We start from the raw sequence: 14,005 nt of genomic DNA, 5'->3' as shown, positions 1-14,005 counted from the left end.
ACATCTGTGTAGCTCCAAAAGCGTTTATTCTAACCAATATTCACTATAATTCAAGTGCCTACTAGAACATCGTGGTGATCTGTGCAGAGATCTGTGCTGTGGATGAAGGTGCCTGTGAAGCTTTTCTGAAGTTAATTTCCCTTCTGGGATTAATGAAGTATTTTAAACTGAATTGAATTTCACATTTGGGAGTTCAGGGGCCTCATTTATAAAAGAGTGCGTAGGATCCATACTAAAAGTGCACGTTTGCGGGCGCAAAAAAAATCCGGATTTATAAAACCCTGTGCACGCACACTTGCACGCAATGTTCTCTTTATAAATCACAGTCCAGCTGGAAGGTTGCGCAGCTCAATCCGCCTCATATCCCGCCCTCTACACGCCCACTTCATACCATAAATGGGCAATGCAAAGTAGTATTTGCATATGAATGAGCCTGCTGAGCATGCGCAGTGGCTTCCTGCAGCCTGTTTGGGCGTCAGGATGAATGAGACATGTCGAGCCACCGTGCCTCTAAATTTCACTGAGACTGAGATGGAGATGTTGTGGATGAGGTGGAGGTCAGGAAAACCACATAATTTGGTGGTCACAGTAAAAGTAGAAAAAGTATATAAATAGTATAAAATAAAGCGAGTGAGTGGCAGCACGCCGTTGCTGCCTGTTAGTGCCACGGCGCAATTTCCACTGGGGACAGGGGGGACATGTCCCCCCCACTTTTCAAAATCATGTTTATGTCCCCCCCACTTTTTACAGTTTAAAAACTAACAGTAGGCTCAGCCTGTAATTGCAAATCATCAAGACACTCTGTGCGAAGACGATGCGAGAACGGCCCGGCTGCCCCGCTCCCCCTCCCGTCTCCCCTCAGTGCTGCTCAGGGCTGATTTATGGTTCTGCGTCACCAACGCAGAGCCTACAGTGTAGGTGCGCGTCACCGCGTACCCTACGGCGTAGGCTCTGCGTCGTTTTAACGCAGAACCATAATTTAGGCTTACGTCCACGCGTAAAGGTTTCACGCGCGCGTAAAACTCATTATATATATTAAAAAAATCTGAGTCCCTTTAGGGGCTCTGTAGAGTGGCCCCTCATTTGTTCTGTCCTCAGTCACTCTCCAGTTGTCGCGGTGGGTGACAAGGAGGTTCCCGGCGTGTCCTGCACCGCGGCTGCAGCACCAGAGTCCTGACTGACGCTGTGCTTCACACACAGAGGACACGATCAGCGCTATTATATTATAAGTCTGATATGTGATGACATTATTAAGAGTATGACATGAATCTGGCTTCATTTCACCACCTCACAGCCTGCGTCGCCAGTTCCCCAGATCTTAAGTAAGTTCCTACGGGAGGGTTAGGGTTGGCATAGAGATGCACAGATTTTTCGGTTCGTTTTTTCTTTTTAAATCCCAACCTTTGCGTAGAAGGTGGCTTGCGCATCTTTCAAGCCCTGTTTTGTGCGCAAGCAAGCTTTATAAATGAGGCCCCAGGACGTTGAGGAGCATCGCTGATTTCCGAGGTGTCAAGAGCAGCAGTTTCCTCCATGGTGTCATAGACGTCTTGAGTCTTCGATGCTTTATATATGTTAGGCTCATGAACAGGGAGGGGTTTTTTTTTTAGCCTTTGGCACTCATGGGTTCTTCCTTACCTCATTGAGGATTCAGCGTTGGGTCTTCGTAGGGATCTTCTTTCTGTTTAGAGTAACCGCAGGACTAAACTCTGCCAGACTCTGTACTGATGGAAAACGTAACACTCTGAGATGAGTTCTTTTTTTTCCCTGTCTTACTGTAAACAGATCACGTACTCACAACCATTGTTTTGTTTTAATTGGCACTAAATTTAGATTTTTGGACTCAATTGTAATGAATAGGATTATGCTGGTGGCTGCATATATATAACAGTCTTTATTTTGTATTTGTAGAATTCATTGTGTTTGCGTATTATTGCTAAAGATCGGATCACATTTTATGGTAAATTAAAGCAGAAAACCAGTTAATTACAAGGCATTCATATACTTCTTTCCTTGTCAGGGTGTTAATATTGCATTAACTATTTTCTTATCATAAAAACGACAGTGGCCTGCTCCGCAATATACTTTTGGAGTTAAAGTCCCTGCATAAGAAGGAGATTAAAGGCTCTCCCTCCTTTATTCCCTTCTTCTTCTGAGATTTGTTTTCACAAGTGAACTGTATTAGAATTGCACAGTGGCTTAGTTTCAGTAATTGTTTGCTGAAAGTTTTCATGTTTGTTGTCGTACCTAATTCTGGCTGAAAACGGGCCGTTCTCCTGCGGTGCACAAGTCGGTCATCGTGTTCACCCAGGGCCGCCCCAGCTGGGGGGGCTACTGTTTCTGCATTAGTGTGTGTGTTAACAGAGGACACACATTAGTGTGTGTGTGTTAACAGAGGACATACAGTAAGTGGGATGTTTCTGCAGCAGGAACAGACAGGTGGAGAAGCTGCAGTAATATCAGACTGGAGATATTGGGATAGATGTGTGTCTGATGGAGCTGAGCAAGCTGCAAATCACCTTTAAGCTGATGGTATTTATTTATAAAGCAGATAATGATATTGCATAGCAAATGTATATGTAAGCAATTAAGCTGTGTTCTGTAACACTGTTAACATGACAGAAATCATGTGACAAATCAATATTTCAAAGAAGATGTCAAGATATCTTCTAAAGTTGTACATGTTTACTGACTTTTGACCAGTTTATATATAAATATAATTCAAAATCAAAGCTGCAAGCAGCGATGAACGGGTCCTCGCACTCATGGCCACCGTCCATAAGCATATCAGAAATTTCACCACCCATGACTTTCTATGTCAAACCATTCAAAAGTTATGCCAGAAAATAGGAACTATGAAATATCGACCAATCAGAAGAAGGGGAGGGGCTAATTCAGGCCAATGAAGTTCAAGGACTCAATACCGAGTCCCATGACACCACCCACGAGTCTTTATCACAACCCGTTCAAAAGTTATGGCAGAGAAAAGTATTCTAGGGGGCGCTGTTGAGCCGTTAGGCCACGCCCATTAATGCAAACCATGAAATATCAAATGTATCACCAGGCCTGGCTTGGTGCAAAATTTGGTGACTTTTGGGGAACTATCAAATATGGACCAATCAGATGAAGGGGGGGGTGCGCTTTTTGGCGTCTAGCGTCGCCACGGTAACGCTTTTGAAAGAGAAAAGTAATGCGCGTTGTTGCAGGATGGAGACGCATATTTTGAGGTATAACACCAGTGGCGTAGCCAGAAAAGAGACTTTGGGTGTGTACCAGCAAAGACTGGGTGTGCCAAAAAATTTTTCAACAAAACTAGACGTTACACCTACACAAACATTCAAAAGCATGTATATCCAACATTATTAACAGTGCAAAACATATCCACATGTTGTGTGTGCTCTCAATATATAATAAGTATAATAATATATATAATATAATAATAAGTAATATAATAACCACACTTTATGCATGTCCTAAAAAAAAACATCACAAAAACATAACTACACACCCAATGCAAACATAGTGAAATATAACACTCATGCACTCAGAGCCATAACGTATCCACATTACGCATGATCAACAAAGCTATTTAACCAGAGGATGAACACAACTATTTGGCTTAAGGTTGGCCTGATGGTTTTATTATAAAATAATAAAATAATATAATTTTCCCAAAAGGACACAGGTTGGTCAGCATGAAATTCAAACCATACTGGGCATCTAGGTTTTTGTGCAACAAGCATTTTTAATAGCTTTGAATAAATTGGAAATCTTGCTTATGCAATCTTTCCATATAAATCATATTTAGATATTAATCACTTAGTAGCCTACCAAGTGGCTCTTCCTACACTTCCACCTAATATTAGACCAACCTGTTGGCTTCCCCTGCCTGTCCTGATTCTTTCTCTCTCTTCCTCTCTTCTTTTTTTCTACCTCTCCATAAAGTTAGTCAATCCAAAACACTCGCGCTTCAGCGCGTGCTCGCGGGGGCGCGCATTGGAGCTGCAGCTCGTGTGTGTGTGTCGGGGAGGAGAGAGGGGGGGCGGGTGAAGGAGCAGAGGGGCGCCTATAATTACGTGCTGCTGTTATTAATCATATACATTACACACAAACGCTGTTAAATACAGAAAATGCACATTTCAAATCTTTTTCAAACATGAGCAACGAGAGGCTCCTCAGTCTCTCTGTGAGCGTCGTCGCTCTGACGGCTCTGGTCCTGTTGACGACTAAAAAAAGGCTCCACGGAGCAACTTAACAGGCAATGCTATCAGAATACGATGCAAACAGTTAATCTTGGATAAAACATCTTTGTCGCAGGAGTCTAAGACTTTAATAATGGACGGGAACTCATGTCCGCCATCCACCTTCCATTTGATGAGTTGTCTGAAGGCTGATTTATGGTTCCGCGTTACACCGACGCAGAACCTACGGCGTAGGGTACGCGGCGACGCACGACGTTGTGCGTCGCCGCGTACCATACGCCGTAGGGTACGCCGTCGTTTTAACGCGGAACCATAATTTAGGTTTAACAGTCCAGCTGCCGCGACACATCGCCTGACGGGGGTTTTACATGCAAAAATAAGATTTTTTATTTTGAATTATTTTGAACATCATGATTACATACTAATAGCCTAGATTAGCCTAGATTTAGAATACTTAGAAGACTATACAAAAAAAAAAAAAAAAATGCATCAAATTTTTGGGTGTGCCAGCTGTCTCTTTGGGTGGCACTGGCACACCCTGGCACACCCGTGGCTACGCCACTGTATAACACACCTGGGTGCACGTTACGGTTCCGGCCATATTAACTGCCAAAGGAATGGCATAAATTGCGCCAAAATTACATGATTAATACAAAATGGCCGACTTCCTGTTGGATTTCGGCCATGGCGCCAAGAGACTTTTCTTTAAGTTGCGACACGATACAGGTGTGTAGTTATTTTCGTGCATGTAGGTCAAACCGTATTGTGGGGCTTGAGGCACAAAGTTTTCTAGGGGGCGCTGTTGAGCCATTAGGCCACGCCCATTAATACAAACCATTAAATATCAAATTTTTCGCCAGGCCTGGCTTGCATGAAAAATTTGGTGACTTTTGGGGCACGTTTAGGGGGAAAAAAAGGCCCTCATTTCGTCAGAAGAAAAGATTCCTACAGATACATTAGGGCCTTCACACTGTAAGTGCTTGGGCCCTAATAAAGCCTCAACACTTTCTTGTCTTCAGAGTATATAAGAGTGTAAAGCGTAGGATGTAAGCTAATCAATGTTTAGAGGCTGATATTTACAGACAGCAGACAAAATCCAAATAGACTGTATCCTCAAATACATCATTTTATACTTCTACGCTGCCAGCGGGGAAATAAAATAAAGTAAAAAATCCCCTCCTGGATTTAATTAAGCCAATAGGTAAGAGCCCGCCACTGGAAAAATACTGCAGTGATTAATATGTTTCAGCTGGCAACACATTTTTACCCCGGCCGATGCAGTAAGCAGTCTCCATTCCTTTAACAACCATGTCGGAAGACACTGTTAAATCTGTTACTCCGTTTCAGACGGTCAAAACATTACTCTGATTCAAGCAAACAAAACAGTTGTAGAAAATACTGAAAGTACAGAAACTGCATGAAGAACTCGCAGGATAGTAGTGAATCATCATCTTCAAGGAAGAAATTGAAAAATGGGAAATTGGAGAGGCTTTTAGCATTTTTTGGTGAAATCTAGCCAAAGAAAAACAACAGTCGAGCTCATAATGTATTTTAGTGAAAGTAAGAGCCAAAAATGGCATATTGGACTCAGGATAAATGAAGTTCTGTCTTGTGGTCTGACGAGTCCAACTTGTTCAAGGCTAATGGGTTCATCGGGGTCAGAGGATGAAGGAAGGGATGCAGCATCATGTTCATCATGTTCATCATGTTCATCATGTTCAGTTCCAATCACACAAGCCTGCGGGGGCAGTATTATTGTGTCTCAAAGTGAGGTCAGCTGACCACTAAGTATAGTAAATAAGTTCTTTCATCATTTTTTTTTTCTCTGATGTTAAGGTCATATTTCAATCAATCAATCATTTATTTTAACTCACGACCATGATCACATGTTATGGAGCACAAAAACACAAACATTTGTACATTTGTAGCAAGTGGCAGCTGTACATGTTCAACTAAAATACTCAATTTGGCAAAGAAAAAAAATAAAATAAAAATCATTTAAACAGAGGAAGGACATTCTTCAAAAAGGCGCCTAATTTTTAAATAACATTTAACTTATTAGATTGAAGTAACAAAATCAATTTAAACATAGAATACATAGAATATAAAATACACAGATCTAAATCATAAAAGAATCATGTAATTTTGTACAAAAGTAAAAAGATTTTTTTTGGTTCAAGTTTTATGTTACACCAATGCTAACTCTTGTGCTAATGCAAATAAAAATATGTTATTTATAGGCGCCGTGCTTGATACTGAAGGTAAAAGCAGAATGCACAATACAGACACGATATAGATTTTTAAAAAAAGAAGCAGTAATAGATCAAATAGCAGAGTTAGGACTTACCTGTACAATTGAGTACCGGTAGATTATTTTTATTTTTTAAAATACAGAATAATTTTTAAAATTTAGAATACATTATTACATTACCATCCCTAAGTGCTGACATAACATTAATAAAATGTCTTTTACCTGTATTTCGTTATAGGAATCAGGTTTTCACTCCTACCTAAGTTAATACCCACACTAAAAACGTACAACTTAAACTGTGAAATGTTAAACATGTGTCTAACTCTGCTGACTGCAGCCCCAGCTCTTCCTGTGTGTTGTTGATTTCTGTGCTGGCACAAACACGGCCCAGATAGCAGACATAGTTGCGTCTAATCTGGGCCACTTTTGTCCCTCCCAGCTTCGTTACGGCATTGGCAAATGCAGGCCAGATGTGTCCCCAAAGGTCAAGAACTGAGCCAAACTTGCGTTTTATGTCACATGAGCCAAATTGGGCCCAAATTTCATCAGCTATCTGTGATATGTAATATGGTGAGTGTTGTAAGAGCGGGTTGTGGCCCGTAAGGCCCTCGGAAAATGTAGAATGGGGTGATGTCCGGTGGATATGTAGCCGTTTGGGAAGTCCTTTCATTACAGTATTCAGTGGCCCACATTGCTCCATTAGTTTTGATCTGGTCTCTGTGGGTTTGTTGAAGTATCAAGTACATTTAGAGTAAAAAGAAGAATTTGACCAATACCCACAAGATTGAGTCACTTATCTGCCTTTACATACTGTGATATAGTTATATCTACAGATAATCAAGGCAATCCTTCTTTACACAAACAGTAGTGGGATTTTGTGTAAGCGTGATGTATTGTATGCATGAATCATTTAGTATAAAAATGTGCTCAATCTTTGTCTGAAACCCATCAAAATAATTCTCACTTTTGTGAATACGATTCTTTTCCTCTTTGTTGCAACAAACATTAGTCGGGTTCCTTCAGATTTGGCTTTGATTTGCAGGTGGCAGAGGTGATGGATGCAGAAGAAACGGCCTCTAGACGCCGTCGTATCGGTGTACAATCAATCTTGGAAACAAAGCCTGTGATGTGGGCAGTGCAGCAAACAAACCAGCTAAAGTGCTGCAGAATGACTGTGGTCCGTTTTGCACTAAAAGCTCATTATAAGACTGCAAAAAAAACTGGTGCAGTCTGCAAAACCCTTTAAAAAGTATTTCTCGGATGCTCCCGTATGAGCATACAGGCAAGGTGCCAAGTGAATGCATGAGTCGTATCAAAGATCCTCTACACAGAAGATAACGCATTACCGTTACTGCCAATGGTATGAAATGGTTTACACTTCCTGTCTCCTAAGTGGGCGTGGCCGCCCCTCTCCCCACATCATTTTGGAACATACAACACTAGATACAGTACAACTTTAATATTTGCGCCTTATTTTGCCGCTAGGGATGGGCGGTATGGACAAAAAAATGTATCACGATAATTTCTGGCATTTATCCCAATAACGATAAAAAAAATACCAATACAAAAAGTGTCATCAACGGGAATATTTCTTTCTTTCTTTCTTTCTTTCTTTCTTTCTTTCTTTCTTTCTTTCTTTCTTTCTTTCTTTCTTTCTTTCTTTCTTTCTTTCTTAAAGGCTCATTTCCTCAATTTATCGTTTTTACCGTGAGATGACAAATTCTTACCGTGGGGAATATTTTACAGTACAACTTTAATATTTGCGCCTTATTTTGCCGCATAGGGATGGGCGGTATGGACAAAAAATGTATCACGATAATTTCTGACATTTATCCCAATAACGATAAAAAAAATACCAATACAAAAAGTTTATCACATTCATCAACAGGAATATTTCTTTCTTTCTTTCTTTCTTTCTTTCTTTCTTTCTTTCTTTCTTTCTTTCTTTCTTTCTTTCTTTCTTTCTTTCTTTCTTTCTTTCTTTCTTTCTTTCTTTCTTTCTTTCTTTCTTTCTTTCTTTCAGGCTCATTTCTTTCTTCTTTCTTTCTTTCTTTCTTTCTTTCTTTCTTTCTTTCTTTCAGGCTCATTTCCTCAATTTATTATTTTTACCGTGAGATACAAATTCTAACCGTGGGGAATTTTTTTGACGGTTTATCGTGAACGGTAAAAAATCACCCATTCCTATTTGCCGCTCGTTTTTTTTTATCTGCTACCTTAATGTCTGATATCAACCCAGTACAAGATCATCGGACAAAAACAGTATTATTAAGCAAAGAAGCAAGTTTTATTTTAGTTTTAAACTAACTTTATCTGATGAGAAAACGACTTTGGCAGTTCTGCAGTGATGACGACTCTGAGCAGAGCTATGTATTATTATTATATTATATTATATTATTATCTATGAGAGCCAAATCTCACGAGAGTGTGTTGCTCAGACAGACAGGTCTCAAACAAAGTTCATTTTCTCCTAATTTGCCGGTCTGAAAATTGCCATGTTGGTGTCAGAATGTTCAGAAGGTTTGTGGCTTTTGAAAAATGGGTCCCATATTTACTTAGGTTACTATGGGGCGAAGGAATTGGTAATAATCTGTGCTCACGTTCACTTTTCCCATAGGACTCAATAGACTCAGGACCTGCAGTTAGTCTCCTAAAGGGGCGTGGGGAAACCCACGTGACACAGATACAGGAAACACAACCGTAGTGGGGGGTAGAGTTTATAAAACGTCTCTGGTTGTATAAATCCCACCTCCGCTCCTTTGCTATTGGTTCGGTACATTCTCTACCGGAGGAAATGGCTGTGAACACGAGGGGTACCAGACCAGTTTTCACTGAAAATTCCCAGGAAAAACCTTGATCTTTGTTAAATTTGTGCACTATACTTGTCAAATGCATCGATATTAAATATCAGGACATAACATCTGGAGTGCTCTTCAAAGTCTACGATGGTCAAACATGTGTTTTATCCATGCGTCCTGCTGCTGAAGAGTCTTCAACTCCTCGTCTCGTCTCCCCAGCAGGCTGCAGCCCTGGTGGCTTATGGAGCACATTAGAGCAGCGCTGAGAAGACTGCTCAATCACGCCGCGATGAGTCATATAAAAACTACATGCGAGAACTGAAAAAATATCCCTCAGAAGTGGCTTTTTTTGTTATCTGTGACTCTGAATCTGCTCCGCAAATGTAGGCAGGCCATCCATAACCCCTTACTGGGGTTTACACAGAGAGATAAAAGAAAACCAGAGGAGGTTATCTCCAATTCAGCTGACATTCCAAGTCGGAGGATGGTGTTGACTGCGGCCCACTAATTGAAGGCACATTGGAAAGATGTATCACCGCGCCAAGTGGTGCTTTCACTGACCCGCCAATCCTGGTGCAAGAGGGACCTCCAGTGGCCGATAGTCGTCAAGAAAATCCTCCCAGATACAGAAACTCATGACTGAGGTGCAGAGGTGGTAGCAACGAATTACATTTACTCTGTTACATTTACTTGAGTAAATTTTGGGAAATGTTGTACTTTTAGGAGTAGTTTTGAATCCCTATACTTTTTACTTTTACTTGAGTAGATTTGTGAAGAAGAAACTGTTCCTCTTACTCCGCTACATTAGGCTACGTTGAGCTGTTACTTTTCTTTTATCCCTTTTATCCGCGTACGCGTCAATCTCATGACATCACTGGGTGATTCTTTGGGAAAAATGTTTGTTTTTGCATGTTTTGTCACATTTACACAGACTCAAACACACACAGAGTTTCTATGAGTTCATGTTTGTTCTAGTTCTGCCTGGTTAAAAAAGAAAAGTACAAAGGCTTGAAATTTTGTGCTACTTGTGCTTAATTTATTTTTTTAATTCTGTTATTTTATTTATTTTATTATTTATTAAAAGTACTTGAATTTACTTTAAGATTATTTTAATTTAAGCTATTTTTTATTTTTTATTACTTTTAATCTATTTTATTATTTTATTGATTTAATTTCCCTGAAGATGATTATTTTGTACTTTTGTCTGTTTGAATGGTTGTGTTAAAAAAATAAATCAGACGTTACTCAACAGTTACTCAATACTTTTTTCACCAAGTACTTTTTTACTTTTACTCAAGTAATTATTTGGATGACTACTTTTTACTTCTACTTGAGTCATATTATTCTGAAGTAACTGTACTTTTACTTGAGTACAATTTTTGGCTCCTCTACCCAGCTCTGCTGAGATGGAGCAACTTACACAAGTGACCAAAAAGTTCTACAAAAGTATTACCAAGTAAGGAATTAAACATTTCTACACGCCCATTTAAAAAAAAAAACAAACAGAAGTGCTGGATTTTCATCACGTCTGCAGCTTCGTTTTGAAATCTGAGGTGTTTTTGGAGGTTTTGTCTTGTAGAAATTAAAGAACACGACCAGCCTGTTTGGTATTTCCTGAAGGAATTTGAGTAAAATCCCCCAAAGCATCAATCAAAAGTCACCTGCTGTGTAAATCTACCGCCTGCTTATTAGTTTGTTGCTGTTCCACCTCTTTTTTCTTCTGGTTCACATCAGGTTTAAACTGTGAGGATGGGAGTGAGCTCACTGAGAAGGTTTTTTTTGGGGTTTGTTGTTGTTTTTTTCTTATTTTAATGCTTAGCGTTACCACGTGAGGCTTCACATGCGGGAGGAGGAGTGAAGAGATTCAAAGCATCCTGACAAAAACGCTGCGTAAACCCAGCGGGGATGCACGCCCAGCAGGGACGAGGCAGCAGCAGCTCAGCTGTTGCTTTAATGGCCAAACAAAGCGGAGAAAAACAAGACGCATCACTCCAGACCTGCAACTAATGACGTCTGACAAAAAACTGTCAGAAAAGGCGCCCTTTGTGGCCTTTTCTCTTTCTAAAGGTGCCAAATGAAAAGCTGGATGTATTTCACATAGGAAGTTAAGAGAAGATGAAACGGAGATGGAGTAAGGAGAAAAAAAAAAGCAAAGAACAAGTCCTGCCCTGGCACACAAAAGGCATTTCAGGTCTAAGAGAAAATAGATTGCAGCTGCTGCTGCCGCCAAGACCCCAAGAGGAAATGTTTACAACCCGGCGCACCTTGTATATCCCTTCATTGCCAACAAAAGGACCAGAAAGTTCAGACTTTTCAAGCGTGACAAAGGCCATCAAGAAAGAAGACGAGGCGCAATTTTGTCATGACATCAAATCAGAAGAAATCATTGCCTTTCTTAAAGGAGCAGTTTCACGTTTTGGGAATAAGGCCGGATGAGTTATGAGGGTTATATGAGAGAATCAATGCCGCTTTTTTTTTACATTTGTGGTAAATGTTATCCAACTGTCAGCAGAAAGCAAGATCAGAACAATGAATGGAAACTCGAGGTTCTTACCAAACCTCAAATCTCCTTATTTCTAATGTTTCAAGTTTTGCTTCCAACAAATTGCTTGGAAAAGTAGAATATGATTGGAACATAATGTTTCTTAAGAACCCGGTGTTCGAGACATGCAAGAAAGAATAATAAAACACCTGTTCAACATGCAACGCTGTCACTCTCCATAATTTAACTTACAGACATCCAGTCTCCGTGGTTCAGAAACCAAGCCTGTTTGCAGTCAGAGGTGTCCTGTCAACGGTTTTACAGATGTGCTGCAGAATGCTCTCTGGCCCACTGAGAAGTTTTTACTGCAACTCCACATACGACGAGCTTGGACAAACTCACGCATCACGGCTGAGTGGCGGTGCTGCACGCATTTATGTTACGGAGCACGTCTCCACGCACCCCTGACGTCTGGGAATGGAGCGACTATCGGTGGCACGATCTGATGGGGTGGCAAAAGTCGAAAATATTGACCCAAAGTTCAGTTTGCCAAAGTTTAATGTCCTTTCTGCTGAAGGGAATGAGATTTCAAGGCTGTCGATGCCTGGAACATGTGACCTCTGTCTTAATACTTCAGAGGTACAAAGGTGTCGCATTCAGGCAGAAGTTAAATTTGTGAGACTTGACGTGAAAAATACCAAGTGTCTTTCTGAAGCACATCACTGATGACTGAACCTGCAAGGCAGCACACTAAGGCCCAGTCCCAATACACCTACTACCCCTACTTTTCAGTCCTACCCCTAAATTTTGCGCGTTCCCGTGAGGGAAGTGGTTTCCCAATTCCTCTTTGCATGTAGGGCTGGTGGACATAATGAGGGCTAGTGTGTATGAATCTAGCCCTTCACAGCGAGGGATTTCAGATACTGACTCACCGACCGAGGGCCTGAGAAATTTCCCAGAATGCTTTACGTCATCATTTGCAGACTGAATCGAACAAAAAAACATGGCGGACATTTCTAATTTTTAGTGAATAAAATCAATTTTGAGTAACTATTTTGAGTTAGTTTCTGCATAAAAATGTGTTTTGATTACATTTCCAGCGAGAAATATATATTTTTCTTTCATAATATTCACTCAGTGAATGTACATAATCACTCGCTTGCTCATTGTTGCGAAGTCTTGTCAGATCTCGCCAGAATAAAGGCTGATTTATGGTTCTGCATTACACCAACGCAGAGCCTACGGCGTAGGGTACGCGGCGAGGCGCGCCGTACGTTGCGCGGAACCATAAATCCATAAATCAGCTCCCGAGCCGGTTGCTCTTCTCATCCCGAAAACATCGTAGCAAATTTCTTAACAGGCGTTATTTGGATAAACTGAGCCCAGGTTGGGGATCTTAACGGTTACTTTTTCGCCTGAAAAAATATTAAAACTTAATAAAGTGGCATATTAACAGCGCTACAGCGGAAATTAAAACAGCTTTTATCTCTGGGCTTCCTGATATGGTGTGACGTTTGTGCAAACGTAACTACGCAGTCGCTTACGTACCCGAACGTAAACCACGCAGTGACGTAGCAAGTGGTGTCCCAATCCCTAGGGAACATTACAAGGACCCTAAAGTTTGTGGCTTCATTTTTAGGGCTAGTGGTAGAAAGTAGGGGGGGGATTGGGATTGGCCCTTAGTGTCTCTACAACGTGTCCTATGGGAGTCACCGTGGAGTCACCACTACAAGCGATGGCCGTGTGCTCTTGTAGTCCAGTTAAATCATCCTGGATGAGCATTCGGGGGATTCTGATATCAAAAATTGAGACCATAATTAGGTCTGTGATCACCCGTGTTTCCAAAATTGCTTCCAAAAAGACCTGAAAATCGACCTGCCAGAGAGAAAACAGCATTAAATACGCCTAAAAGTGACTTTTCTGAGATTATAAAATGTAGTTTATATTGTTGAGGCAGCGCAAAATGTAGCTCAGCAGGTCCCCCTTCAGGCATGCAGGTCAAGCTGCTTTTATGACTTAGATTTACTCTTGTTTGGTCTCTTGCACTTGTCTTTTTTTCGTCATTACTTTGAGCCTTTGAGTCGCCGTAGCTCTGTGAGCTGTTTCTATTGTTTCTGATGTGAAACAATATGCAGCTCTCACCAGAGACGAGCAGGACATCGTGCTGTCTCCTCGTCCCCACCATCGGTGAGAGATGATGCATCCAAACAGTAATAAAATATTCCCTCAAATTAAATTAATAGAAAATGCTGTTTGCATAGCTTTTTTTTTTTGCTAC

The sequence above is a fragment of the Cololabis saira genome, chromosome 7 (genome assembly GCF_033807715.1).
Source record: "Cololabis saira isolate AMF1-May2022 chromosome 7, fColSai1.1, whole genome shotgun sequence".
In the NCBI taxonomy this organism is placed as follows: Eukaryota; Metazoa; Chordata; class Actinopteri; order Beloniformes; family Belonidae; genus Cololabis; species Cololabis saira.
This window is presented reverse-complemented; position numbering follows the sequence as displayed.